Here is a 27,504-nt window from a genome sequence, read left to right on the forward strand (position 1 = left end):
AGGGCTCCATAGCTCCATACCTCCAGAGCTCCATACCTCCAGAGCTCCATAGCACCAGAGCTCCATGGCTTCAGAGCTCCATAGCACCATAGCTCCATACCTCCAGAGCTCCAGGGCTCCATAGCTCCATACCTCCAGAGCTCCATACCTCCAGAGCTCCATACCTCCAGAGCTCCAGAGCTCCATAGCACCAGAGCTCCATGGCTTCAGAGCTCCATAGCACCATAGCTCCATACCTCCAGAGCTCCAGGGCTCCATAGCTCCATACCTCCAGAGCTCCATACCTCCAGAGCTCCAGAGCTCCATAGCACCAGAGCTCCATGGCTTCAGAGCTCCATAGCACCATAGCTCCATACCTCCAGAGCTCCAGGGCTCCATAGCTCCATACCTCCAGAGCTCCATACCTCCAGAGCTCCAGAGCTCCATAGCACCAGAGCTCCATGGCTTCAGAGCTCCATAGCACCATAGCTCCATACCTCCAGAGCTCCAGGGCTCCAAAGCTCCATACCTCCAGAGCTCCATACCTCCAGAGCTCCATACCTCCAGAGCTCCATAGCTCCATAGCACCAGAGCTCCATAGCTCCATAGCACCAGAGCTCCATAGCACCAGAGCTCCATAGCACCAGAGCTCTATAGCTCCATAGCACCAGAGCTCCATAGCTCCATAGCACCAGAGCTCCATACTTCCAGAGCTCCATAGCTCCATAGCACCAGAGCTCCATAGCTCCATAGCACCAGAGCTCCATAGCTCCATAGCACCAGAGCTCCATACTTCCATAGCTCCATAGCTCCATACCTCCAGAGCTCCATAGCTCCATAGCTCCATACCTCCAGAGCTCCATAGCTCCAGAGCTCCATAGCTCCATAGCACCAGAGCTCCATAGCTCCATAGCACCAGAGCTCCATACTTCCATAGCTCCAGGGCTCCATAGCTCCAGGGCTCCATAGCTCCATACCTCCAGAGCTCCATAGCTCCATACTTCCAGAGCTCCATAGCTCCATAGCACCAGAGCTCCATAGCTCCATAGCACCAGAGCTCCATAGCTCCATAGCACCAGAGCTCCATAGCTCCATAGCACCAGAGCTCCATAGCTCCATAGCTCTAGGGCTCCATAGCTCCAGGGCTCCATAGCTCCATAGCTCCAGGGCTCCATAGCTCCATACCTCAGGAGCTCCATACCTCCAGAGCTCCATACCTCCATAGCACCAGAGCTCCATAGCTCCAGGGCTCCATAGCTCCATACCTCCAGAGCTCCATAGCTCCATACTTCCAGAGCTCCATAGCTCCATAGCTCCATACTTCCATAGCTCCATAGCTCCATACTTCCATAGCACCTGAGCTCCATACCTCCAGAGCTCCATAGCTCCAGCCTGGGTGGCTGGTGGCTCCATAGCTCCATACTTCCATAGCTCTAAGTCAGAGAGTTGGCGAAAATTGCACTAAGTGCGAAAGCCCATTCATTTACAACGGCGTGTCCGCCAGGCGGCGACATTTCCCCGTTACTGGTGGCTGCGCGGCGGGTGAGTGACAGAGCTTATCCGAGCGGCTGGAACTCTGCGCCGGCGTGGTCGAGCGTGAGGCCTCGGCCCTTTGGCTGCCTGGTACCTAAAACACTTCCATTGATCCAGCCACGGAGGGTGCTGGCTGGTGGCTCCATACCTCCATAGCTCCATAGCACCAGAGCTCCATAGCTCCATAGCACCAGAGCTCCATGGCTTCAGAGCTCCATAGCACCATAGCTCCATACCTCCAGAGCTCCAGGGCTCCATAGCTCCATACCTCCAGAGCTCCATACCTCCAGAGCTCCATACCTCCAGAGCTCCATAGCACCAGAGCTCCATGGCTTCAGAGCTCCATAGCACCATAGCTCCATACCTCCAGAGCTCCAGGGCTCCATAGCTCCATACCTCCAGAGCTCCATACCTCCAGAGCTCCATACCTCCAGAGCTCCATAGCACCAGAGCTCCATGACTTCAGAGCTCCATAGCACCATAGCTCCATACCTCCAGAGCTCCAGGGCTCCATAGCTCCATACCTCCAGAGCTCCATACCTCCAGAGCTCCATACCTCCAGAGCTCCAGAGCTCCAGAGCTCCATAGCACCAGAGCTCCATGGCTTCAGAGCTCCATAGCACCATAGCTCCATACCTCCAGAGCTCCAGGGCTCCATAGCTCCATACCTCCAGAGCTCCATACCTCCAGAGCTCCAGAGCTCCATAGCACCAGAGCTCCATGGCTTCAGAGCTCCATAGCACCATAGCTCCATACCTCCAGAGCTCCAGGGCTCCATAGCTCCATACCTCCAGAGCTCCATACCTCCAGAGCTCCATACCTCCAGAGCTCCATAGCTCCATAGCACCAGAGCTCCATAGCTCCATAGCACCAGAGCTCCATAGCACCAGAGCTCCATAGCACCAGAGCTCCATAGCTCCATAGCACCAGAGCTCCATAGCTCCATAGCACCAGAGCTCCATAGCTCCATAGCACCAGAGCTCCATACTTCCAGAGCTCCATAGCTCCATAGCTCCATAGCACCAGAGCTCCATAGCTCCATAGCACCAGAGCTCCATGGCTTCAGAGCTCCATAGCACCATAGCTCCATACCTCCAGAGCTCCAGGGCTCCATAGCTCCATACCTCCAGAGCTCCATACCTCCAGAGCTCCATACCTCCAGAGCTCCATAGCACCAGAGCTCCATAGCTCCATAGCACCAGAGCTCCATAGCACCAGAGCTCCATAGCACCAGAGCTCCATAGCTCCATAGCACCAGAGCTCCATAGCTCCATAGCACCAGAGCTCCATACTTCCAGAGCTCCATAGCTCCATAGCACCAGAGCTCCATAGCTCCATAGCACCAGAGCTCCATAGCTCCATAGCACCAGAGCTCCATACTTCCATAGCTCCATAGCTCCATACCTCCAGAGCTCCATAGCTCCATAGCTCCATACCTCCAGAGCTCCATAGCTCCAGAGCTCCATAGCTCCATAGCTCCATAGCACCAGAGCTCCATAGCTCCATAGCACCAGAGCTCCATACTTCCATAGCTCCAGGGCTCCATAGCTCCAGGGCTCCATACCTCCAGAGCTCCATAGCTCCATACTTCCAGAGCTCCATAGCTCCATACTTCCATAGCTCCATACTTCCATACCTCCATAGCTCCATACTTCCATAGCACCAGAGCTCCATACTTCCATAGCACCAGAGCTCCATACCTCCAGAGCTCCAGAGCTCCAGCCTGGGTGGCTGGTGGCTCCATAGCTCCATACTTCCATAGCTCTAAGTCAGAGAGTTGGCGAAAATTGCACTAAGTGCGAAAGCCCATTCATTTACAACGGCGTGTCCACAAGGCGGCGACATTTCCCCGTTACCGGTGGCTGCGCGGCGGGTGAGTGACAGAGCTTATCCGAGCGGCTGGAACTCTGCGCCGGCGTGGTCGAGCGTGAGGCCTCGGCCCTTTGGCTGCCTGGTACCTAAAACACTTCCATTGATCCAGCCACGGAGGTTGCTGGCTGGTGGCTCCATACCTCCATAGCTCCATAGCACCAGAGCTCCATAGCTCCATAGCACCAGAGCTCCATGGCTTCAGAGCTCCATAGCACCATAGCTCCATACCTCCAGAGCTCCAGGGCTCCATAGCTCCATACCTCCAGAGCTCCATACCTCCAGAGCTCCATACCTCCAGAGCTCCATAGCACCAGAGCTCCATGGCTTCAGAGCTCCATAGCACCATAGCTCCATACCTCCAGAGCTCCAGGGCTCCATAGCTCCATACCTCCAGAGCTCCATACCTCCAGAGCTCCATACCTCCAGAGCTCCATAGCACCAGAGCTCCATGGCTTCAGAGCTCCATAGCACCATAGCTCCATACCTCCAGAGCTCCAGGGCTCCATAGCTCCATACCTCCAGAGCTCCATACCTCCAGAGCTCCATACCTCCAGAGCTCCATAGCACCAGAGCTCCATGGCTTCAGAGCTCCATAGCACCATAGCTCCATACCTCCAGAGCTCCAGGGCTCCATAGCTCCATACCTCCAGAGCTCCATACCTCCAGAGCTCCATACCTCCAGAGCTCCAGAGCTCCATAGCACCAGAGCTCCATGGCTTCAGAGCTCCATAGCACCATAGCTCCATACCTCCAGAGCTCCAGGGCTCCATAGCTCCATACCTCCAGAGCTCCATACCTCCAGAGCTCCAGAGCTCCATAGCACCAGAGCTCCATGGCTTCAGAGCTCCATAGCACCATAGCTCCATACCTCCAGAGCTCCAGGGCTCCATAGCTCCATACCTCCAGAGCTCCATACCTCCAGAGCTCCAGAGCTCCATAGCACCAGAGCTCCATGGCTTCAGAGCTCCATAGCACCATAGCTCCATACCTCCAGAGCTCCAGGGCTCCAAAGCTCCATACCTCCAGAGCTCCATACCTCCAGAGCTCCATACCTCCAGAGCTCCATAGCTCCATAGCTCCATACCTCCAGAGCTCCATAGCTCCATAGCTCCATAGCACCAGAGCTCCATAGCTCCATAGCACCAGAGCTCCATACTTCCATAGCTCCAGGGCTCCATAGCTCCAGGGCTCCATACCTCCAGAGCTCCATAGCTCCATACTTCCAGAGCTCCATAGCTCCATACTTCCATAGCTCCATACTTCCATACCTCCATAGCTCCATACTTCCATAGCACCAGAGCTCCATACTTCCATACCACCAGAGCTCCATACCTCCAGAGCTCCAGAGCTCCAGCCTGGGTGGCTGGTGGCTCCATAGCTCCATACTTCCATAGCTCTAAGTCAGAGAGTTGGCGAAAATTGCACTAAGTGCGAAAGCCCATTCATTTACAACGGCGTGTCCGCCAGGCGGCGACATTTCCCCGTTACCGGTGGCTGCGCGGCGGGTGAGTGACAGAGCTTATCCGAGCGGCTGGAACTCTGCGCCGGCGTGGTCGAGCGTGAGGCCTCGGCCCTTTGGCTGCCTGGTACCTAAAACACTTCCATTGATCCAGCCACGGAGGGTGCTGGCTGGTGGCTCCATACCTCCAGCTCCATAGCACCAGAGCTCCATAGCTCCATAGCACCAGAGCTCCATGGCTTCAGAGCTCCATAGCACCATAGCTCCATACCTCCAGAGCTCCAGGGCTCCATAGCTCCATACCTCCAGAGCTCCATACCTCCAGAGCTCCATACCTCCAGAGCTCCATAGCACCAGAGCTCCATGGCTTCAGAGCTCCATAGCACCATAGCTCCATACCTCCAGAGCTCCAGGGCTCCATAGCTCCATACCTCCAGAGCTCCATACCTCCAGAGCTCCATACCTCCAGAGCTCCATAGCACCAGAGCTCCATGGCTTCAGAGCTCCATAGCACCATAGCTCCATACCTCCAGAGCTCCAGGGCTCCATAGCTCCATACCTCCAGAGCTCCATACCTCCAGAGCTCCATACCTCCAGAGCTCCATAGCACCAGAGCTCCATGGCTTCAGAGCTCCATAGCACCATAGCTCCATACCTCCAGAGCTCCAGGGCTCCATAGCTCCATACCTCCAGAGCTCCATACCTCCAGAGCTCCATACCTCCAGAGCTCCAGAGCTCCATAGCACCAGAGCTCCATGGCTTCAGAGCTCCATAGCACCATAGCTCCATACCTCCAGAGCTCCAGGGCTCCATAGCTCCATACCTCCAGAGCTCCATACCTCCAGAGCTCCAGAGCTCCATAGCACCAGAGCTCCATGGCTTCAGAGCTCCATAGCACCATAGCTCCATACCTCCAGAGCTCCAGGGCTCCATAGCTCCATACCTCCAGAGCTCCATACCTCCAGAGCTCCAGAGCTCCATAGCACCAGAGCTCCATGGCTTCAGAGCTCCATAGCACCATAGCTCCATACCTCCAGAGCTCCAGGGCTCCAAAGCTCCATACCTCCAGAGCTCCATACCTCCAGAGCTCCATACCTCCAGAGCTCCATAGCTCCATAGCACCAGAGCTCCATAGCTCCATAGCACCAGAGCTCCATAGCACCAGAGCTCCATAGCACCAGAGCTCCATAGCTCCATAGCACCAGAGCTCCATAGCTCCATAGCACCAGAGCTCCATAGCTCCATAGCACCAGAGCTCCATACTTCCAGAGCTCCATAGCTCCATAGCTCCATAGCACCAGAGCTCCATAGCTCCATAGCACCAGAGCTCCATAGCTCCATAGCACCAGAGCTCCATACTTCCATAGCTCCATAGCTCCATACCTCCAGAGCTCCATAGCTCCATAGCTCCATACCTCCAGAGCTCCATAGCTCCAGAGCTCCATAGCTCCATAGCACCAGAGCTCCATAGCTCCATAGCACCAGAGCTCCATACTTCCATAGCTCCAGGGCTCCATAGCTCCAAGGCTCCATAGCTCCATACCTCCAGAGCTCCATAGCTCCATACTTCCAGAGCTCCATAGCTCCATAGCACCAGAGCTCCATAGCTCCATAGCACCAGAGCTCCATAGCTCCATAGCACCAGAGCTCCATAGCTCCATAGCACCAGAGCTCCATAGCTCCATAGCTCCAGGGCTCCATAGCTCCATAGCTCCAGGGCTCCATAGCTCCATAGCTCCAGGGCTCCATAGCTCCATAGCTCCATACCTCCAGAGCTCCATACCTCCAGAGCTCCATACCTCCATAGCACCAGAGCTCCATAGCTCCAGGGCTCCAGGGCTCCATAGCTCCATACCTCCAGAGCTCCATAGCTCCATACTTCCAGAGCTCCATAGCTCCATAGCTCCATACTTCCATAGCTCCATAGCTCCATACTTCCATAGCACCTGAGCTCCATACCTCCAGAGCTCCATAGCTCCAGCCTGGGTGGCTGGTGGCTCCATAGCTCCATACTTCCATAGCTCTAAGTCAGAGAGTTGGCGAAAATTGCACTAAGTGCGAAAGCCCATTCATTTACAACGGCGTGTCCGCCAGGCGGCGACATTTCCCCGTTACCGGTGGCTGCGCGGCGGGTGAGTGACAGAGCTTATCCGAGCGGCTGGAACTCTGCGCCGGCGTGGTCGAGCGTGAGGCCTCGGCCCTTTGGCTGCCTGGTACCTAAAACACTTCCATTGATCCAGCCACGGAGGGTGCTGGCTGGTGGCTCCATACCTCCATAGCTCCATAGCACCAGAGCTCCATAGCTCCATAGCACCAGAGCTCCATGGCTTCAGAGCTCCATAGCACCATAGCTCCATACCTCCAGAGCTCCAGGGCTCCATAGCTCCATACCTCCAGAGCTCCATACCTCCAGAGCTCCATACCTCCAGAGCTCCATAGCACCAGAGCTCCATGGCTTCAGAGCTCCATAGCACCATAGCTCCATACCTCCAGAGCTCCAGGGCTCCATAGCTCCATACCTCCAGAGCTCCATACCTCCAGAGCTCCATACCTCCAGAGCTCCATAGCACCAGAGCTCCATGGCTTCAGAGCTCCATAGCACCATAGCTCCATACCTCCAGAGCTCCAGGGCTCCATAGCTCCATACCTCCAGAGCTCCATACCTCCAGAGCTCCATACCTCCAGAGCTCCATAGCACCAGTGCTCCATGGCTTCAGAGCTCCATAGCACCATAGCTCCATACCTCCAGAGCTCCAGGGCTCCATAGCTCCATACCTCCAGAGCTCCATACCTCCAGAGCTCCATACCTCCAGAGCTCCATAGCACCAGAGCTCCATGGCTTCAGAGCTCCATAGCACCATAGCTCCATACCTCCAGAGCTCCAGGGCTCCATAGCTCCATACCTCCAGAGCTCCATACCTCCAGAGCTCCATACCTCCAGAGCTCCAGAGCTCCATAGCACCAGAGCTCCATGGCTTCAGAGCTCCATAGCACCATAGCTCCATACCTCCAGAGCTCCAGGGCTCCATAGCTCCATACCTCCAGAGCTCCAGGGCTCCATAGCTCCATACCTCCAGAGCTCCATACCTCCAGAGCTCCAGAGCTCCATAGCACCAGAGCTCCATGGCTTCAGAGCTCCATAGCACCATAGCTCCATACCTCCAGAGCTCCAGGGCTCCAAAGCTCCATACCTCCAGAGCTCCATACCTCCAGAGCTCCATACCTCCAGAGCTCCATAGCTCCATAGCACCAGAGCTCCATAGCTCCATAGCACCAGAGCTCCGTAGCACCAGAGCTCCATAGCACCAGAGCTCCATAGCTCCATAGCACCAGAGCTCCATAGCTCCATAGCACCAGAGCTCCATAGCTCCATAGCACCAGAGCTCCATACTTCCAGAGCTCCATAGCTCCATAGCACCAGAGCTCCATAGCTCCATAGCACCAGAGCTCCATAGCTCCATAGCACCAGAGCTCCATACTTCCATAGCTCCATAGCTCCATACCTCCAGAGCTCCATAGCTCCATACCTCCAGAGCTCCATAGCTCCAGAGCTCCATAGCTCCATAGCACCAGAGCTCCATAGCTCCATAGCACCAGAGCTCCATACTTCCATAGCTCCAGGGCTCCATAGCTCCAGGGCTCCATAGCTCCATACCTCCAGAGCTCCATAGCTCCATACTTCCAGAGCTCCATAGCTCCATAGCACCAGAGCTCCATAGCTCCATAGCACCAGAGCTCCATAGCTCCATAGCACCAGAGCTCCATAGCTCCATAGCACCAGAGCTCCATAGCTCCATAGCTCCAGGGCTCCATAGCTCCATAGCTCCAGGGCTCCATAGCTCCATAGCTCCAGGGCTCCATAGCTCCATACCTCCAGAGCTCCATACCTCCAGAGCTCCATACCTCCATAGCACCAGAGCTCCATAGCTCCAGGGCTCCAGGGCTCCATAGCTCCATACCTCCAGAGCTCCATAGCTCCATACTTCCAGAGCTCCATAGCTCCATAGCTCCATACTTCCATAGCTCCATAGCTCCATACTTCCATAGCACCTGAGCTCCATACCTCCAGAGCTCCAGAGCTCCAGCCTGGGTGGCTGGTGGCTCCATAGCTCCATACTTCCATAGCTCTAAGTCAGAGAGTTGGCGAAAATTGCACTAAGTGCGAAAGCCCATTCATTTACAACGGCGTGTCCACAAGGCGGCGACATTTCCCCGTTACCGGTGGCTGCGCGGCGGGTGAGTGACAGAGCTTATCCGAGCGGCTGGAACTCTGCGCCGGCGTGGTCGAGCGTGAGGCCTCGGCCCTTTGGCTGCCTGGTACCTAAAACACTTCCATTGATCCAGCCACGGAGGGTGCTGGCTGGTGGCTCCATACCTCCATAGCTCCATAGCACCAGAGCTCCATAGCTCCATAGCACCAGAGCTCCATGGCTTCAGAGCTCCATAGCACCATAGCTCCATACCTCCAGAGCTCCAGGGCTCCATAGCTCCATACCTCCAGAGCTCCATACCTCCAGAGCTCCATACCTCCAGAGCTCCATAGCACCAGAGCTCCATGGCTTCAGAGCTCCATAGCACCATAGCTCCATACCTCCAGAGCTCCAGGGCTCCATAGCTCCATACCTCCAGAGCTCCATACCTCCAGAGCTCCATACCTCCAGAGCTCCATAGCACCAGAGCTCCATGGCTTCAGAGCTCCATAGCACCATAGCTCCATACCTCCAGAGCTCCAGGGCTCCATAGCTCCATACCTCCAGAGCTCCATACCTCCAGAGCTCCATAGCACCAGAGCTCCATGGCTTCAGAGCTCCATAGCACCATAGCTCCATACCTCCAGAGCTCCAGGGCTCCATAGCTCCATACCTCCAGAGCTCCATACCTCCAGAGCTCCATACCTCCAGAGCTCCAGAGCTCCATAGCACCAGAGCTCCATGGCTTCAGAGCTCCATAGCACCATAGCTCCATACCTCCAGAGCTCCAGGGCTCCATAGCTCCATACCTCCAGAGCTCCATACCTCCAGAGCTCCAGAGCTCCATAGCACCAGAGCTCCATGGCTTCAGAGCTCCATAGCACCATAGCTCCATACCTCCAGAGCTCCAGGGCTCCATAGCTCCATACCTCCAGAGCTCCATACCTCCAGAGCTCCAGAGCTCCATAGCACCAGAGCTCCATGGCTTCAGAGCTCCATAGCACCATAGCTCCATACCTCCAGAGCTCCAGGGCTCCAAAGCTCCATACCTCCAGAGCTCCATACCTCCAGAGCTCCATACCTCCAGAGCTCCATAGCTCCATAGCACCAGAGCTCCATAGCTCCATAGCACCAGAGCTCCATAGCACCAGAGCTCCATAGCACCAGAGCTCTATAGCTCCATAGCACCAGAGCTCCATAGCTCCATAGCACCAGAGCTCCATAGCTCCATAGCACCAGAGCTCCATACTTCCAGAGCTCCATAGCTCCATAGCACCAGAGCTCCATAGCTCCATAGCACCAGAGCTCCATAGCTCCATAGCACCAGAGCTCCATACTTCCATAGCTCCATAGCTCCATACCTCCAGAGCTCCATAGCTCCATAGCTCCATACCTCCAGAGCTCCATAGCTCCAGAGCTCCATAGCTCCATAGCACCAGAGCTCCATAGCTCCATAGCACCAGAGCTCCATACTTCCATAGCTCCAGGGCTCCATAGCTCCAGGGCTCCATAGCTCCATACCTCCAGAGCTCCATAGCTCCATACTTCCAGAGCTCCATAGCTCCATAGCACCAGAGCTCCATAGCTCCATAGCACCAGAGCTCCATAGCTCCATAGCACCAGAGCTCCATAGCTCCATAGCACCAGAGCTCCATAGCTCCATAGCTCCAGGGCTCCATAGCTCCAGGGCTCCATAGCTCCATAGCTCCAGGGCTCCATAGCTCCATACCTCAGGAGCTCCATACCTCCAGAGCTCCATACCTCCATAGCACCAGAGCTCCATAGCTCCAGGGCTCCATAGCTCCATACCTCCAGAGCTCCATAGCTCCATACTTCCAGAGCTCCATAGCTCCATAGCTCCATACTTCCATAGCTCCATAGCTCCATACTTCCATAGCACCTGAGCTCCATACCTCCAGAGCTCCATAGCTCCAGCCTGGGTGGCTGGTGGCTCCATAGCTCCATACTTCCATAGCTCTAAGTCAGAGAGTTGGCGAAAATTGCACTAAGTGCGAAAGCCCATTCATTTACAACGGCGTGTCCGCCAGGCGGCGACATTTCCCCGTTACTGGTGGCTGCGCGGCGGGTGAGTGACAGAGCTTATCCGAGCGGCTGGAACTCTGCGCCGGCGTGGTCGAGCGTGAGGCCTCGGCCCTTTGGCTGCCTGGTACCTAAAACACTTCCATTGATCCAGCCACGGAGGGTGCTGGCTGGTGGCTCCATACCTCCATAGCTCCATAGCACCAGAGCTCCATAGCTCCATAGCACCAGAGCTCCATGGCTTCAGAGCTCCATAGCACCATAGCTCCATACCTCCAGAGCTCCAGGGCTCCATAGCTCCATACCTCCAGAGCTCCATACCTCCAGAGCTCCATACCTCCAGAGCTCCATAGCACCAGAGCTCCATGGCTTCAGAGCTCCATAGCACCATAGCTCCATACCTCCAGAGCTCCAGGGCTCCATAGCTCCATACCTCCAGAGCTCCATACCTCCAGAGCTCCATACCTCCAGAGCTCCATAGCACCAGAGCTCCATGACTTCAGAGCTCCATAGCACCATAGCTCCATACCTCCAGAGCTCCAGGGCTCCATAGCTCCATACCTCCAGAGCTCCATACCTCCAGAGCTCCATACCTCCAGAGCTCCAGAGCTCCAGAGCTCCATAGCACCAGAGCTCCATGGCTTCAGAGCTCCATAGCACCATAGCTCCATACCTCCAGAGCTCCAGGGCTCCATAGCTCCATACCTCCAGAGCTCCATACCTCCAGAGCTCCAGAGCTCCATAGCACCAGAGCTCCATGGCTTCAGAGCTCCATAGCACCATAGCTCCATACCTCCAGAGCTCCAGGGCTCCATAGCTCCATACCTCCAGAGCTCCATACCTCCAGAGCTCCATACCTCCAGAGCTCCATAGCTCCATAGCACCAGAGCTCCATAGCTCCATAGCACCAGAGCTCCATAGCACCAGAGCTCCATAGCACCAGAGCTCCATAGCTCCATAGCACCAGAGCTCCATAGCTCCATAGCACCAGAGCTCCATAGCTCCATAGCACCAGAGCTCCATACTTCCAGAGCTCCATAGCTCCATAGCTCCATAGCACCAGAGCTCCATAGCTCCATAGCACCAGAGCTCCATGGCTTCAGAGCTCCATAGCACCATAGCTCCATACCTCCAGAGCTCCAGGGCTCCATAGCTCCATACCTCCAGAGCTCCATACCTCCAGAGCTCCATACCTCCAGAGCTCCATAGCACCAGAGCTCCATAGCTCCATAGCACCAGAGCTCCATAGCACCAGAGCTCCATAGCACCAGAGCTCCATAGCTCCATAGCACCAGAGCTCCATAGCTCCATAGCACCAGAGCTCCATACTTCCAGAGCTCCATAGCTCCATAGCACCAGAGCTCCATAGCTCCATAGCACCAGAGCTCCATAGCTCCATAGCACCAGAGCTCCATACTTCCATAGCTCCATAGCTCCATACCTCCAGAGCTCCATAGCTCCATAGCTCCATACCTCCAGAGCTCCATAGCTCCAGAGCTCCATAGCTCCATAGCTCCATAGCACCAGAGCTCCATAGCTCCATAGCACCAGAGCTCCATACTTCCATAGCTCCAGGGCTCCATAGCTCCAGGGCTCCATACCTCCAGAGCTCCATAGCTCCATACTTCCAGAGCTCCATAGCTCCATACTTCCATAGCTCCATACTTCCATACCTCCATAGCTCCATACTTCCATAGCACCAGAGCTCCATACTTCCATAGCACCAGAGCTCCATACCTCCAGAGCTCCAGAGCTCCAGCCTGGGTGGCTGGTGGCTCCATAGCTCCATACTTCCATAGCTCTAAGTCAGAGAGTTGGCGAAAATTGCACTAAGTGCGAAAGCCCATTCATTTACAACGGCGTGTCCACAAGGCGGCGACATTTCCCCGTTACCGGTGGCTGCGCGGCGGGTGAGTGACAGAGCTTATCCGAGCGGCTGGAACTCTGCGCCGGCGTGGTCGAGCGTGAGGCCTCGGCCCTTTGGCTGCCTGGTACCTAAAACACTTCCATTGATCCAGCCACGGAGGTTGCTGGCTGGTGGCTCCATACCTCCATAGCTCCATAGCACCAGAGCTCCATAGCTCCATAGCACCAGAGCTCCATGGCTTCAGAGCTCCATAGCACCATAGCTCCATACCTCCAGAGCTCCAGGGCTCCATAGCTCCATACCTCCAGAGCTCCATACCTCCAGAGCTCCATACCTCCAGAGCTCCATAGCACCAGAGCTCCATGGCTTCAGAGCTCCATAGCACCATAGCTCCATACCTCCAGAGCTCCAGGGCTCCATAGCTCCATACCTCCAGAGCTCCATACCTCCAGAGCTCCATACCTCCAGAGCTCCATAGCACCAGAGCTCCATGGCTTCAGAGCTCCATAGCACCATAGCTCCATACCTCCAGAGCTCCAGGGCTCCATAGCTCCATACCTCCAGAGCTCCATACCTCCAGAGCTCCATACCTCCAGAGCTCCATAGCACCAGAGCTCCATGGCTTCAGAGCTCCATAGCACCATAGCTCCATACCTCCAGAGCTCCAGGGCTCCATAGCTCCATACCTCCAGAGCTCCATACCTCCAGAGCTCCATACCTCCAGAGCTCCAGAGCTCCATAGCACCAGAGCTCCATGGCTTCAGAGCTCCATAGCACCATAGCTCCATACCTCCAGAGCTCCAGGGCTCCATAGCTCCATACCTCCAGAGCTCCATACCTCCAGAGCTCCAGAGCTCCATAGCACCAGAGCTCCATGGCTTCAGAGCTCCATAGCACCATAGCTCCATACCTCCAGAGCTCCAGGGCTCCATAGCTCCATACCTCCAGAGCTCCATACCTCCAGAGCTCCAGAGCTCCATAGCACCAGAGCTCCATGGCTTCAGAGCTCCATAGCACCATAGCTCCATACCTCCAGAGCTCCAGGGCTCCATAGCTCCATACCTCCAGAGCTCCATACCTCCAGAGCTCCATACCTCCAGAGCTCCATAGCTCCATAGCACCAGAGCTCCATAGCTCCATAGCACCAGAGCTCCATAGCACCAGAGCTCCATAGCACCAGAGCTCCATAGCTCCATAGCACCAGAGCTCCATAGCTCCATAGCACCAGAGCTCCATAGCTCCATAGCACCAGAGCTCCATACTTCCAGAGCTCCATAGCTCCATAGCTCCATAGCACCAGAGCTCCATAGCTCCATAGCACCAGAGCTCCATAGCTCCATAGCACCAGAGCTCCATACTTCCATAGCTCCATAGCTCCATACCTCCAGAGCTCCATAGCTCCATAGCTGCATACCTCCAGAGCTCCATAGCTCCATAGCTCCATAGCTCCATAGCTCCATAGCACCAGAGCTCCATAGCTCCATAGCACCAGAGCTCCATACTTCCATAGCTCCAGGGCTCCATAGCTCCAGGGCTCCATACCTCCAGAGCTCCATAGCTCCATACTTCCAGAGCTCCATAGCTCCATACTTCCATAGCTCCATACTTCCATACCTCCATAGCTCCATACTTCCATAGCACCAGAGCTCCATACTTCCATAGCACCAGAGCTCCATACCTCCAGAGCTCCAGAGCTCCAGCCTGGGTGGCTGGTGGCTCCATAGCTCCATACTTCCATAGCTCTAAGTCAGAGAGTTGGCGAAAATTGCACTAAGTGCGAAAGCCCATTCATTTACAACGGCGTGTCCACAAGGCGGCGACATTTCCCCGTTACCGGTGGCTGCGCGGCGGGTGAGTGACAGAGCTTATCCGAGCGGCTGGAACTCTGCGCCGGCGTGGTCGAGCGTGAGGCCTCGGCCCTTTGGCTGCCTGGTACCTAAAACACTTCCATTGATCCAGCCACGGAGGGTGCTGGCTGGTGGCTCCATACCTCCATAGCTCCATAGCACCAGAGCTCCATAGCTCCATAGCACCAGAGCTCCATGGCTTCAGAGCTCCATAGCACCATAGCTCCATACCTCCAGAGCTCCAGGGCTCCATAGCTCCATACCTCCAGAGCTCCATACCTCCAGAGCTCCATACCTCCAGAGCTCCATAGCACCAGAGCTCCATGGCTTCAGAGCTCCATAGCACCATAGCTCCATACCTCCAGAGCTCCAGGGCTCCATAGCTCCATACCTCCAGAGCTCCATACCTCCAGAGCTCCATACCTCCAGAGCTCCATACCTCCAGAGCTCCATAGCACCAGAGCTCCATGGCTTCAGAGCTCCATAGCACCATAGCTCCATACCTCCAGAGCTCCAGGGCTCCATAGCTCCATACCTCCAGAGCTCCATACCTCCAGAGCTCTAGAGCTCCATAGCACCAGAGCTCCATGGCTTCAGAGCTCCATAGCACCATAGCTCCATACCTCCAGAGCTCCAGGGCTCCATAGCTCCATACCTCCAGAGCTCCATACCTCCAGAGCTCCAGAGCTCCATAGCACCAGAGCTCCATGGCTTCAGAGCTCCATAGCACCATAGCTCCATACCTCCAGAGCTCCAGGGCTCCATAGCTCCATACCTCCAGAGCTCCATACCTCCAGAGCTCCATACCTCCAGAGCTCCATAGCTCCATAGCACCAGAGCTCCATAGCTCCATAGCACCAGAGCTCCATAGCACCAGAGCTCCATAGCACCAGAGCTCCATAGCTCCATAGCACCAGAGCTCCATAGCTCCATAGCACCAGAGCTCCATAGCTCCATAGCACCAGAGCTCCATACTTCCAGAGCTCCATAGCTCCATAGCTCCATAGCACCAGAGCTCCATAGCTCCATAGCACCAGAGCTCCATGGCTTCAGAGCTCCATAGCACCATAGCTCCATACCTCCAGAGCTCCAGGGCTCCATAGCTCCATACCTCCAGAGCTCCATACCTCCAGAGCTCCATAGCACCAGAGCTCCATAGCTCCATAGCACCAGAGCTCCATAGCACCAGAGCTCCATAGCACCAGAGCTCCATAGCTCCATAGCACCAGAGCTCCATAGCTCCATAGCACCAGAGCTCCATACTTCCAGAGCTCCATAGCTCCATAGCTCCATAGCACCAGAGCTCCATAGCTCCATAGCACCAGAGCTCCATAGCTCCATAGCACCAGAGCTCCATACTTCCATAGCTCCATAGCTCCATACCTCCAGAGCTCCATAGCTCCATAGCTCCATACCTCCAGAGCTCCATAGCTCCAGAGCTCCATAGCTCCATAGCTCCATAGCACCAGAGCTCCATAGCTCCATAGCACCAGAGCTCCATACTTCCATAGCTCCAGGGCTCCATAGCTCCAGGGCTCCATACCTCCAGAGCTCCATAGCTCCATACTTCCAGAGCTCCATAGCTCCATACTTCCATAGCTCCATACTTCCATACCTCCATAGCTCCATACTTCCATAGCACCAGAGCTCCATACTTCCATAGCACCAGAGCTCCATACCTCCAGAGCTCCAGAGCTCCAGCCTGGGTGGCTGGTGGCTCCATAGCTCCATACTTCCATAGCTCTAAGTCAGAGAGTTGGCGAAAATTGCACTAAGTGCGAAAGCCCATTCATTTACAACGGCGTGTCCACAAGGCGGCGACATTTCCCCGTTACCGGTGGCTGCGCGGCGGGTGAGTGACAGAGCTTATCCGAGCGGCTGGAACTCTGCGCCGGCGTGGTCGAGCGTGAGGCCTCGGCCCTTTGGCTGCCTGGTACCTAAAACACTTCCATTGATCCAGCCACGGAGGGTGCTGGCTGGTGGCTCCATACCTCCATAGCTCCATAGCACCAGAGCTCCATAGCTCCATAGCACCAGAGCTCCATGGCTTCAGAGCTCCATAGCACCATAGCTCCATACCTCCAGAGCTCCAGGGCTCCATAGCTCCATACCTCCAGAGCTCCATACCTCCAGAGCTCCATACCTCCAGAGCTCCATAGCACCAGAGCTCCATGGCTTCAGAGCTCCATAGCACCATAGCTCCATACCTCCAGAGCTCCAGGGCTCCATAGCTCCATACCTCCAGAGCTCCATACCTCCAGAGCTCCATACCTCCAGAGCTCCATAGCACCAGAGCTCCATGGCTTCAGAGCTCCATAGCACCATAGCTCCATACCTCCAGAGCTCCAGGGCTCCATAGCTCCATACCTCCAGAGCTCCATACCTCCAGAGCTCCATACCTCCAGAGCTCCATAGCACCAGAGCTCCATGGCTTCAGAGCTCCATAGCACCATAGCTCCATACCTCCAGAGCTCCAGGGCTCCATAGCTCCATACCTCCAGAGCTCCATACCTCCAGAGCTCCATACCTCCAGAGCTCCAGAGCTCCATAGCACCAGAGCTCCATGGCTTCAGAGCTCCATAGCACCATAGCTCCATACCTCCAGAGCTCCAGGGCTCCATAGCTCCATACCTCCAGAGCTCCATACCTCCAGAGCTCCAGAGCTCCATAGCACCAGAGCTCCATGGCTTCAGAGCTCCATAGCACCATAGCTCCATACCTCCAGAGCTCCAGGGCTCCATAGCTCCATACCTCCAGAGCTCCATACCTCCAGAGCTCCAGAGCTCCATAGCACCAGAGCTCCATGGCTTCAGAGCTCCATAGCACCATAGCTCCATACCTCCAGAGCTCCAGGGCTCCAAAGCTCCATACCTCCAGAGCTCCATACCTCCAGAGCTCCATACCTCCAGAGCTCCATAGCTCCATAGCACCAGAGCTCCATAGCTCCATAGCACCAGAGCTCCATAGCACCAGAGCTCCATAGCACCAGAGCTCCATAGCTCCATAGCACCAGAGCTCCATAGCTCCATAGCACCAGAGCTCCATAGCTCCATAGCACCAGAGCTCCATACTTCCAGAGCTCCATAGCTCCATAGCTCCATAGCACCAGAGCTCCATAGCTCCATAGCACCAGAGCTCCATAGCTCCATCGCACCAGAGCTCCATACTTCCATAGCTCCATAGCTCCATACCTCCAGAGCTCCATAGCTCCATAGCTCCATACCTCCAGAGCTCCATAGCTCCAGAGCTCCATAGCTCCATAGCACCAGAGCTCCATAGCTCCATAGCACCAGAGCTCCATACTTCCATAGCTCCAGGGCTCCATAGCTCCAGGGCTCCATAGCTCCATACCTCCAGAGCTCCATAGCTCCATACTTCCAGAGCTCCATAGCTCCATAGCACCAGAGCTCCATAGCTCCATAGCACCAGAGCTCCATAGCTCCATAGCACCAGAGCTCCATAGCTCCATAGCACCAGAGCTCCATAGCTCCATAGCTCCAGGGCTCCATAGCTCCATAGCTCCAGGGCTCCATAGCTCCATAGCTCCAGGGCTCCATAGCTCCATAGCTCCATACCTCCAGAGCTCCATACCTCCAGAGCTCCATACCTCCATAGCACCAGAGCTCCATAGCTCCAGGGCTCCAGGGCTCCATAGCTCCATACCTCCAGAGCTCCATAGCTCCATACTTCCAGAGCTCCATAGCTCCATAGCTCCATACTTCCATAACTCCATAGCTCCATACTTCCATAGCACCTGAGCTCCATACCTCCAGAGCTCCATAGCTCCAGCCTGGGTGGCTGGTGGCTCCATAGCTCCATACTTCCATAGCTCTAAGTCAGAGAGTTGGCGAAAATTGCACTAAGTGCGAAAGCCCATTCATTTACAACGGCGTGTCCGCCAGGCGGCGACATTTCCCCGTTACCGGTGGCTGCGCGGCGGGTGAGTGACAGAGCTTATCCGAGCGGCTGGAACTCTGCGCCGGCGTGGTCGAGCGTGAGGCCTCGGCCCTTTGGCTGCCTGGTACCTAAAACACTTCCATTGATCCAGCCACGGAGGGTGCTGGCTGGTGGCTCCATACCTCCATAGCTCCATAGCACCAGAGCTCCATAGCTCCATAGCACCAGAGCTCCATGGCTTCAGAGCTCCATAGCACCATAGCTCCATACCTCCAGAGCTCCAGGGCTCCATAGCTCCATACCTCCAGAGCTCCATACCTCCAGAGCTCCATACCTCCAGAGCTCCATAGCACCAGAGCTCCATGGCTTCAGAGCTCCATAGCACCATAGCTCCATACCTCCAGAGCTCCAGGGCTCCATAGCTCCATACCTCCAGAGCTCCATACCTCCAGAGCTCCATACCTCCAGAGCTCCATAGCACCAGAGCTCCATGGCTTCAGAGCTCCATAGCACCATAGCTCCATACCTCCAGAGCTCCAGGGCTCCATAGCTCCATACCTCCAGAGCTCCATACCTCCAGAGCTCCATACCTCCAGAGCTCCAGAGCTCCATAGCACCAGAGCTCCATGGCTTCAGAGCTCCATAGCTCCATACCTCCAGAGCTCCAGGGCTCCATAGCTCCATACCTCCAGAGCTCCATACCTCCAGAGCTCCAGAGCTCCATAGCACCAGAGCTCCATGGCTTCAGAGCTCCATAGCACCATAGCTCCATACCTCCAGAGCTCCAGGGCTCCATAGCTCCATACCTCCAGAGCTCCATACCTCCAGAGCTCCATACCTCCAGAGCTCCATAGCTCCATAGCACCAGAGCTCCATAGCTCCATAGCACCAGAGCTCCATAGCACCAGAGCTCCATAGCACCAGAGCTCCATAGCTCCATAGCACCAGAGCTCCATAGCTCCATAGCACCAGAGCTCCATAGCTCCATAGCACCAGAGCTCCATACTTCCAGAGCTCCATAGCTCCATAGCACCAGAGCTCCATAGCTCCATAGCACCAGAGCTCCATGGCTTCAGAGCTCCATAGCACCATAGCTCCATACCTCCAGAGCTCCAGGGCTCCATAGCTCCATACCTCCAGAGCTCCATACCTCCAGAGCTCCATACCTCCAGAGCTCCATAGCACCAGAGCTCCATAGCTCCATAGCACCAGAGCTCCATAGCACCAGAACTCCATAGCACCAGAGCTCCATAGCTCCATAGCACCAGAGCTCCATAGCTCCATAGCACCAGAGCTCCATACTTCCAGAGCTCCATAGCTCCATAGCTCCATAGCACCAGAGCTCCATAGCTCCATAGCACCAGAGCTCCATAGCTCCATAGCACCAGAGCTCCATACTTCCATAGCTCCATAGCTCCATACCTCCAGAGCTCCATAGCTCCATAGCTCCATACCTCCAGAGCTCCATAGCTCCAGAGCTCCATAGCTCCATAGCACCAGAGCTCCATAGCTCCATAGCACCAGAGCTCCATACTTCCATAGCTCCAGGGCTCCATAGCTCCAGGGCTCCATACCTCCAGAGCTCCATAGCTCCATACTTCCAGAGCTCCATAGCTCCATACTTCCATAGCTCCATACTTCCATACCTCCATAGCTCCATACTTCCATAGCACCAGAGCTCCATACTTCCATAGCACCAGAGCTCCATACCTCCAGAGCTCCAGAGCTCCAGCCTGGGTGGCTGGTGGCTCCATAGCTCCATACTTCCATAGCTCTAAGTCAGAGAGTTGGCGAAAATTGCACTAAGTGCGAAAGCCCATTCATTTACAACGGCGTGTCCACAAGGCGGCGACATTTCCCCGTTACCGGTGGCTGCGCGGCGGGTGAGTGACAGAGCTTATCCGAGCGGCTGGAACTCTGCGCCGGCGTGGTCGAGCGTGAGGCCTCGGCCCTTTGGCTGCCTGGTACCTAAAACACTTCCATTGATCCAGCCACGGAGGGTGCTGGCTGGTGGCTCCATACCTCCATAGCTCCATAGCACCAGAGCTCCATAGCTCCATAGCACCAGAGCTCCATGGCTTCAGAGCTCCATAGCACCATAGCTCCATACCTCCAGAGCTCCAGGGCTCCATAGCTCCATACCTCCAGAGCTCCATACCTCCAGAGCTCCATACCTCCAGAGCTCCATAGCACCAGAGCTCCATGGCTTCAGAGCTCCATAGCACCATAGCTCCATACCTCCAGAGCTCCAGGGCTCCATAGCTCCATACCTCCAGAGCTCCATACCTCCAGAGCTCCATACCTCCAGAGCTCCATAGCACCAGAGCTCCATGGCTTCAGAGCTCCATAGCACCATAGCTCCATACCTCCAGAGCTCCAGGGCTCCATAGCTCCATACCTCCAGAGCTCCATACCTCCAGAGCTCCATAGCACCAGAGCTCCATGGCTTCAGAGCTCCATAGCACCATAGCTCCATACCTCCAGAGCTCCAGGGCTCCATAGCTCCATACCTCCAGAGCTCCATACCTCCAGAGCTCCATACCTCCAGAGCTCCAGAGCTCCATAGCACCAGAGCTCCATGGCTTCAGAGCTCCATAGCACCATAGCTCCATACCTCCAGAGCTCCAGGGCTCCATAGCTCCATACCTCCAGAGCTCCATACCTCCAGAGCTCCAGAGCTCCATAGCACCAGAGCTCCATGGCTTCAGAGCTCCATAGCACCATAGCTCCATACCTCCAGAGCTCCAGGGCTCCATAGCTCCATACCTCCAGAGCTCCATACCTCCAGAGCTCCAGAGCTCCATAGCACCAGAGCTCCATGGCTTCAGAGCTCCATAGCACCATAGCTCCATACCTCCAGAGCTCCAGGGCTCCAAAGCTCCATACCTCCAGAGCTCCATACCTCCAGAGCTCCATACCTCCAGAGCTCCATAGCTCCATAGCACCAGAGCTCCATAGCTCCATAGCACCAGAGCTCCATAGCACCAGAGCTCCATAGCACCAGAGCTCTATAGCTCCATAGCACCAGAGCTCCATAGCTCCATAGCACCAGAGCTCCATACTTCCAGAGCTCCATAGCTCCATAGCACCAGAGCTCCATAGCTCCATAGCACCAGAGCTCCATAGCTCCATAGCACCAGAGCTCCATACTTCCATAGCTCCATAGCTCCATACCTCCAGAGCTCCATAGCTCCATAGCTCCATACCTCCAGAGCTCCATAGCTCCAGAGCTCCATAGCTCCATAGCACCAGAGCTCCATAGCTCCATAGCACCAGAGCTCCATACTTCCATAGCTCCAGGGCTCCATAGCTCCAGGGCTCCATAGCTCCATACCTCCAGAGCTCCATAGCTCCATACTTCCAGAGCTCCATAGCTCCATAGCACCAGAGCTCCATAGCTCCATAGCACCAGAGCTCCATAGCTCCATAGCACCAGAGCTCCATAGCTCCATAGCACCAGAGCTCCATAGCTCCATAGCTCCAGGGCTCCATAGCTCCAGGGCTCCATAGCTCCATAGCTCCAGGGCTCCATAGCTCCATACCTCAGGAGCTCCATACCTCCAGAGCTCCATACCTCCATAGCACCAGAGCTCCATAGCTCCAGGGCTCCATAGCTCCATACCTCCAGAGCTCCATAGCTCCATACTTCCAGAGCTCCATAGCTCCATAGCTCCATACTTCCATAGCTCCATAGCTCCATACTTCCATAGCACCTGAGCTCCATACCTCCAGAGCTCCATAGCTCCAGCCTGGGTGGCTGGTGGCTCCATAGCTCCATACTTCCATAGCTCTAAGTCAGAGAGTTGGCGAAAATTGCACTAAGTGCGAAAGCCCATTCATTTACAACGGCGTGTCCGCCAGGCGGCGACATTTCCCCGTTACTGGTGGCTGCGCGGCGGGTGAGTGACAGAGCTTATCCGAGCGGCTGGAACTCTGCGCCGGCGTGGTCGAGCGTGAGGCCTCGGCCCTTTGGCTGCCTGGTACCTAAAACACTTCCATTGATCCAGCCACGGAGGGTGCTGGCTGGTGGCTCTATACCTCCATAGCTCCATAGCACCAGAGCTCCATAGCTCCATAGCACCAGAGCTCCATGGCTTCAGAGCTCCATAGCACCATAGCTCCATACCTCCAGAGCTCCAGGGCTCCATAGCTCCATACCTCCAGAGCTCCATACCTCCAGAGCTCCATACCTCCAGAGCTCCATAGCACCAGAGCTCCATGGCTTCAGAGCTCCATAGCACCATAGCTCCATACCTCCAGAGCTCCAGGGCTCCATAGCTCCATACCTCCAGAGCTCCATACCTCCAGAGCTCCATACCTCCAGAGCTCCATAGCACCAGAGCTCCATGACTTCAGAGCTCCATAGCACCATAGCTCCATACCTCCAGAGCTCCAGGGCTCCATAGCTCCATACCTCCAGAGCTCCATACCTCCAGAGCTCCATACCTCCAGAGCTCCAGAGCTCCAGAGCTCCATAGCACCAGAGCTCCATGGCTTCAGAGCTCCATAGCACCATAGCTCCATACCTCCAGAGCTCCAGGGCTCCATAGCTCCATACCTCCAGAGCTCCATACCTCCAGAGCTCCAGAGCTCCATAGCACCAGAGCTCCATGGCTTCAGAGCTCCATAGCACCATAGCTCCATACCTCCAGAGCTCCAGGGCTCCATAGCTCCATACCTCCAGAGCTCCATACCTCCAGAGCTCCATACCTCCAGAGCTCCATAGCTCCATAGCACCAGAGCTCCATAGCTCCATAGCACCAGAGCTCCATAGCACCAGAGCTCCATAGCACCAGAGCTCCATAGCTCCATAGCACCAGAGCTCCATAGCTCCATAGCACCAGAGCTCCATAGCTCCATAGCACCAGAGCTCCATACTTCCAGAGCTCCATAGCTCCATAGCTCCATAGCACCAGAGCTCCATAGCTCCATAGCACCAGAGCTCCATGGCTTCAGAGCTCCATAGCACCATAGCTCCATACCTCCAGAGCTCCAGGGCTCCATAGCTCCATACCTCCAGAGCTCCATACCTCCAGAGCTCCATACCTCCAGAGCTCCATAGCACCAGAGCTCCATAGCTCCATAGCACCAGAGCTCCATAGCACCAGAGCTCCATAGCACCAGAGCTCCATAGCTCCATAGCACCAGAGCTCCATAGCTCCATAGCACCAGAGCTCCATACTTCCAGAGCTCCATAGCTCCATAGCACCAGAGCTCCATAGCTCCATAGCACCAGAGCTCCATAGCTCCATAGCACCAGAGCTCCATACTTCCATAGCTCCATAGCTCCATACCTCCAGAGCTCCATAGCTCCATAGCTCCATACCTCCAGAGCTCCATAGCTCCAGAGCTCCATAGCTCCATAGCTCCATAGCACCAGAGCTCCATAGCTCCATAGCACCAGAGCTCCATACTTCCATAGCTCCAGGGCTCCATAGCTCCAGGGCTCCATACCTCCAGAGCTCCATAGCTCCATACTTCCAGAGCTCCATAGCTCCATACTTCCATAGCTCCATACTTCCATACCTCCATAGCTCCATACTTCCATAGCACCAGAGCTCCATACTTCCATAGCACCAGAGCTCCATACCTCCAGAGCTCCAGAGCTCCAGCCTGGGTGGCTGGTGGCTCCATAGCTCCATACTTCCATAGCTCTAAGTCAGAGAGTTGGCGAAAATTGCACTAAGTGCGAAAGCCCATTCATTTACAACGGCGTGTCCACAAGGCGGCGACATTTCCCCGTTACCGGTGGCTGCGCGGCGGGTGAGTGACAGAGCTTATCCGAGCGGCTGGAACTCTGCGCCGGCGTGGTCGAGCGTGAGGCCTCGGCCCTTTGGCTGCCTGGTACCTAAAACACTTCCATTGATCCAGCCACGGAGGTTGCTGGCTGGTGGCTCCATACCTCCATAGCTCCATAGCACCAGAGCTCCATAGCTCCATAGCACCAGAGCTCCATGGCTTCAGAGCTCCATAGCACCATAGCTCCATACCTCCAGAGCTCCAGGGCTCCATAGCTCCATACCTCCAGAGCTCCATACCTCCAGAGCTCCATACCTCCAGAGCTCCATAGCACCAGAGCTCCATGGCTTCAGAGCTCCATAGCACCATAGCTCCATACCTCCAGAGCTCCAGGGCTCCATAGCTCCATACCTCCAGAGCTCCATACCTCCAGAGCTCCATACCTCCAGAGCTCCATAGCACCAGAGCTCCATGGCTTCAGAGCTCCATAGCACCATAGCTCCATACCTCCAGAGCTCCAGGGCTCCATAGCTCCATACCTCCAGAGCTCCATACCTCCAGAGCTCCATACCTCCAGAGCTCCATAGCACCAGAGCTCCATGGCTTCAGAGCTCCATAGCACCATAGCTCCATACCTCCAGAGCTCCAGGGCTCCATAGCTCCATACCTCCAGAGCTCCATACCTCCAGAGCTCCATACCTCCAGAGCTCCAGAGCTCCATAGCACCAGAGCTCCATGGCTTCAGAGCTCCATAGCACCATAGCTCCATACCTCCAGAGCTCCAGGGCTCCATAGCTCCATACCTCCAGAGCTCCATACCTCCAGAGCTCCAGAGCTCCATAGCACCAGAGCTCCATGGCTTCAGAGCTCCATAGCACCATAGCTCCATACCTCCAGAGCTCCAGGGCTCCATAGCTCCATACCTCCAGAGCTCCATACCTCCAGAGCTCCAGAGCTCCATAGCACCAGAGCTCCATGGCTTCAGAGCTCCATAGCACCATAGCTCCATACCTCCAGAGCTCCAGGGCTCCAAAGCTCCATACCTCCAGAGCTCCATACCTCCAGAGCTCCATACCTCCAGAGCTCCATAGCTCCATAGCTCCATACCTCCAGAGCTCCATAGCTCCATAGCTCCATAGCACCAGAGCTCCATAGCTCCATAGCACCAGAGCTCCATACTTCCATAGCTCCAGGGCTCCATAGCTCCAGGGCTCCATACCTCCAGAGCTCCATAGCTCCATACTTCCAGAGCTCCATAGCTCCATACTTCCATAGCTCCATACTTCCATACCTCCATAGCTCCATACTTCCATAGCACCAGAGCTCCATACTTCCATACCACCAGAGCTCCATACCTCCAGAGCTCCAGAGCTCCAGCCTGGGTGGCTGGTGGCTCCATAGCTCCATACTTCCATAGCTCTAAGTCAGAGAGTTGGCGAAAATTGCACTAAGTGCGAAAGCCCATTCATTTACAACGGCGTGTCCGCCAGGCGGCGACATTTCCCCGTTACCGGTGGCTGCGCGGCGGGTGAGTGACAGAGCTTATCCGAGCGGCTGGAACTCTGCGCCGGCGTGGTCGAGCGTGAGGCCTCGGCCCTTTGGCTGCCTGGTACCTAAAACACTTCCATTGATCCAGCCACGGAGGGTGCTGGCTGGTGGCTCCATACCTCCAGCTCCATAGCACCAGAGCTCCATAGCTCCATAGCACCAGAGCTCCATGGCTTCAGAGCTCCATAGCACCATAGCTCCATACCTCCAGAGCTCCAGGGCTCCATAGCTCCATACCTCCAGAGCTCCATACCTCCAGAGCTCCATACCTCCAGAGCTCCATAGCACCAGAGCTCCATGGCTTCAGAGCTCCATAGCACCATAGCTCCATACCTCCAGAGCTCCAGGGCTCCATAGCTCCATACCTCCAGAGCTCCATACCTCCAGAGCTCCATACCTCCAGAGCTCCATAGCACCAGAGCTCCATGGCTTCAGAGCTCCATAGCACCATAGCTCCATACCTCCAGAGCTCCAGGGCTCCATAGCTCCATACCTCCAGAGCTCCATACCTCCAGAGCTCCATACCTCCAGAGCTCCATAGCACCAGAGCTCCATGGCTTCAGAGCTCCATAGCACCATAGCTCCATACCTCCAGAGCTCCAGGGCTCCATAGCTCCATACCTCCAGAGCTCCATACCTCCAGAGCTCCATACCTCCAGAGCTCCAGAGCTCCATAGCACCAGAGCTCCATGGCTTCAGAGCTCCATAGCACCATAGCTCCATACCTCCAGAGCTCCAGGGCTCCATAGCTCCATACCTCCAGAGCTCCATACCTCCAGAGCTCCAGAGCTCCATAGCACCAGAGCTCCATGGCTTCAGAGCTCCATAGCACCATAGCTCCATACCTCCAGAGCTCCAGGGCTCCATAGCTCCATACCTCCAGAGCTCCATACCTCCAGAGCTCCAGAGCTCCATAGCACCAGAGCTCCATGGCTTCAGAGCTCCATAGCACCATAGCTCCATACCTCCAGAGCTCCAGGGCTCCAAAGCTCCATACCTCCAGAGCTCCATACCTCCAGAGCTCCATACCTCCAGAGCTCCATAGCTCCATAGCACCAGAGCTCCATAGCTCCATAGCACCAGAGCTCCATAGCACCAGAGCTCCATAGCACCAGAGCTCCATAGCTCCATAGCACCAGAGCTCCATAGCTCCATAGCACCAGAGCTCCATAGCTCCATAGCACCAGAGCTCCATACTTCCAGAGCTCCATAGCTCCATAGCTCCATAGCACCAGAGCTCCATAGCTCCATAGCACCAGAGCTCCATAGCTCCATAGCACCAGAGCTCCATACTTCCATAGCTCCATAGCTCCATACCTCCAGAGCTCCATAGCTCCATAGCTCCATACCTCCAGAGCTCCATAGCTCCAGAGCTCCATAGCTCCATAGCACCAGAGCTCCATAGCTCCATAGCACCAGAGCTCCATACTTCCATAGCTCCAGGGCTCCATAGCTCCAAGGCTCCATAGCTCCATACCTCCAGAGCTCCATAGCTCCATACTTCCAGAGCTCCATAGCTCCATAGCACCAGAG

The sequence above is a fragment of the Syngnathus leptorhynchus genome, unplaced genomic scaffold, assembly GCF_054491065.1.
Source record: "Syngnathus leptorhynchus isolate UIUO unplaced genomic scaffold, UIUO_Slep HiC_scaffold_24, whole genome shotgun sequence".
NCBI classification, from domain to species: domain Eukaryota; kingdom Metazoa; phylum Chordata; class Actinopteri; order Syngnathiformes; family Syngnathidae; genus Syngnathus; species Syngnathus leptorhynchus.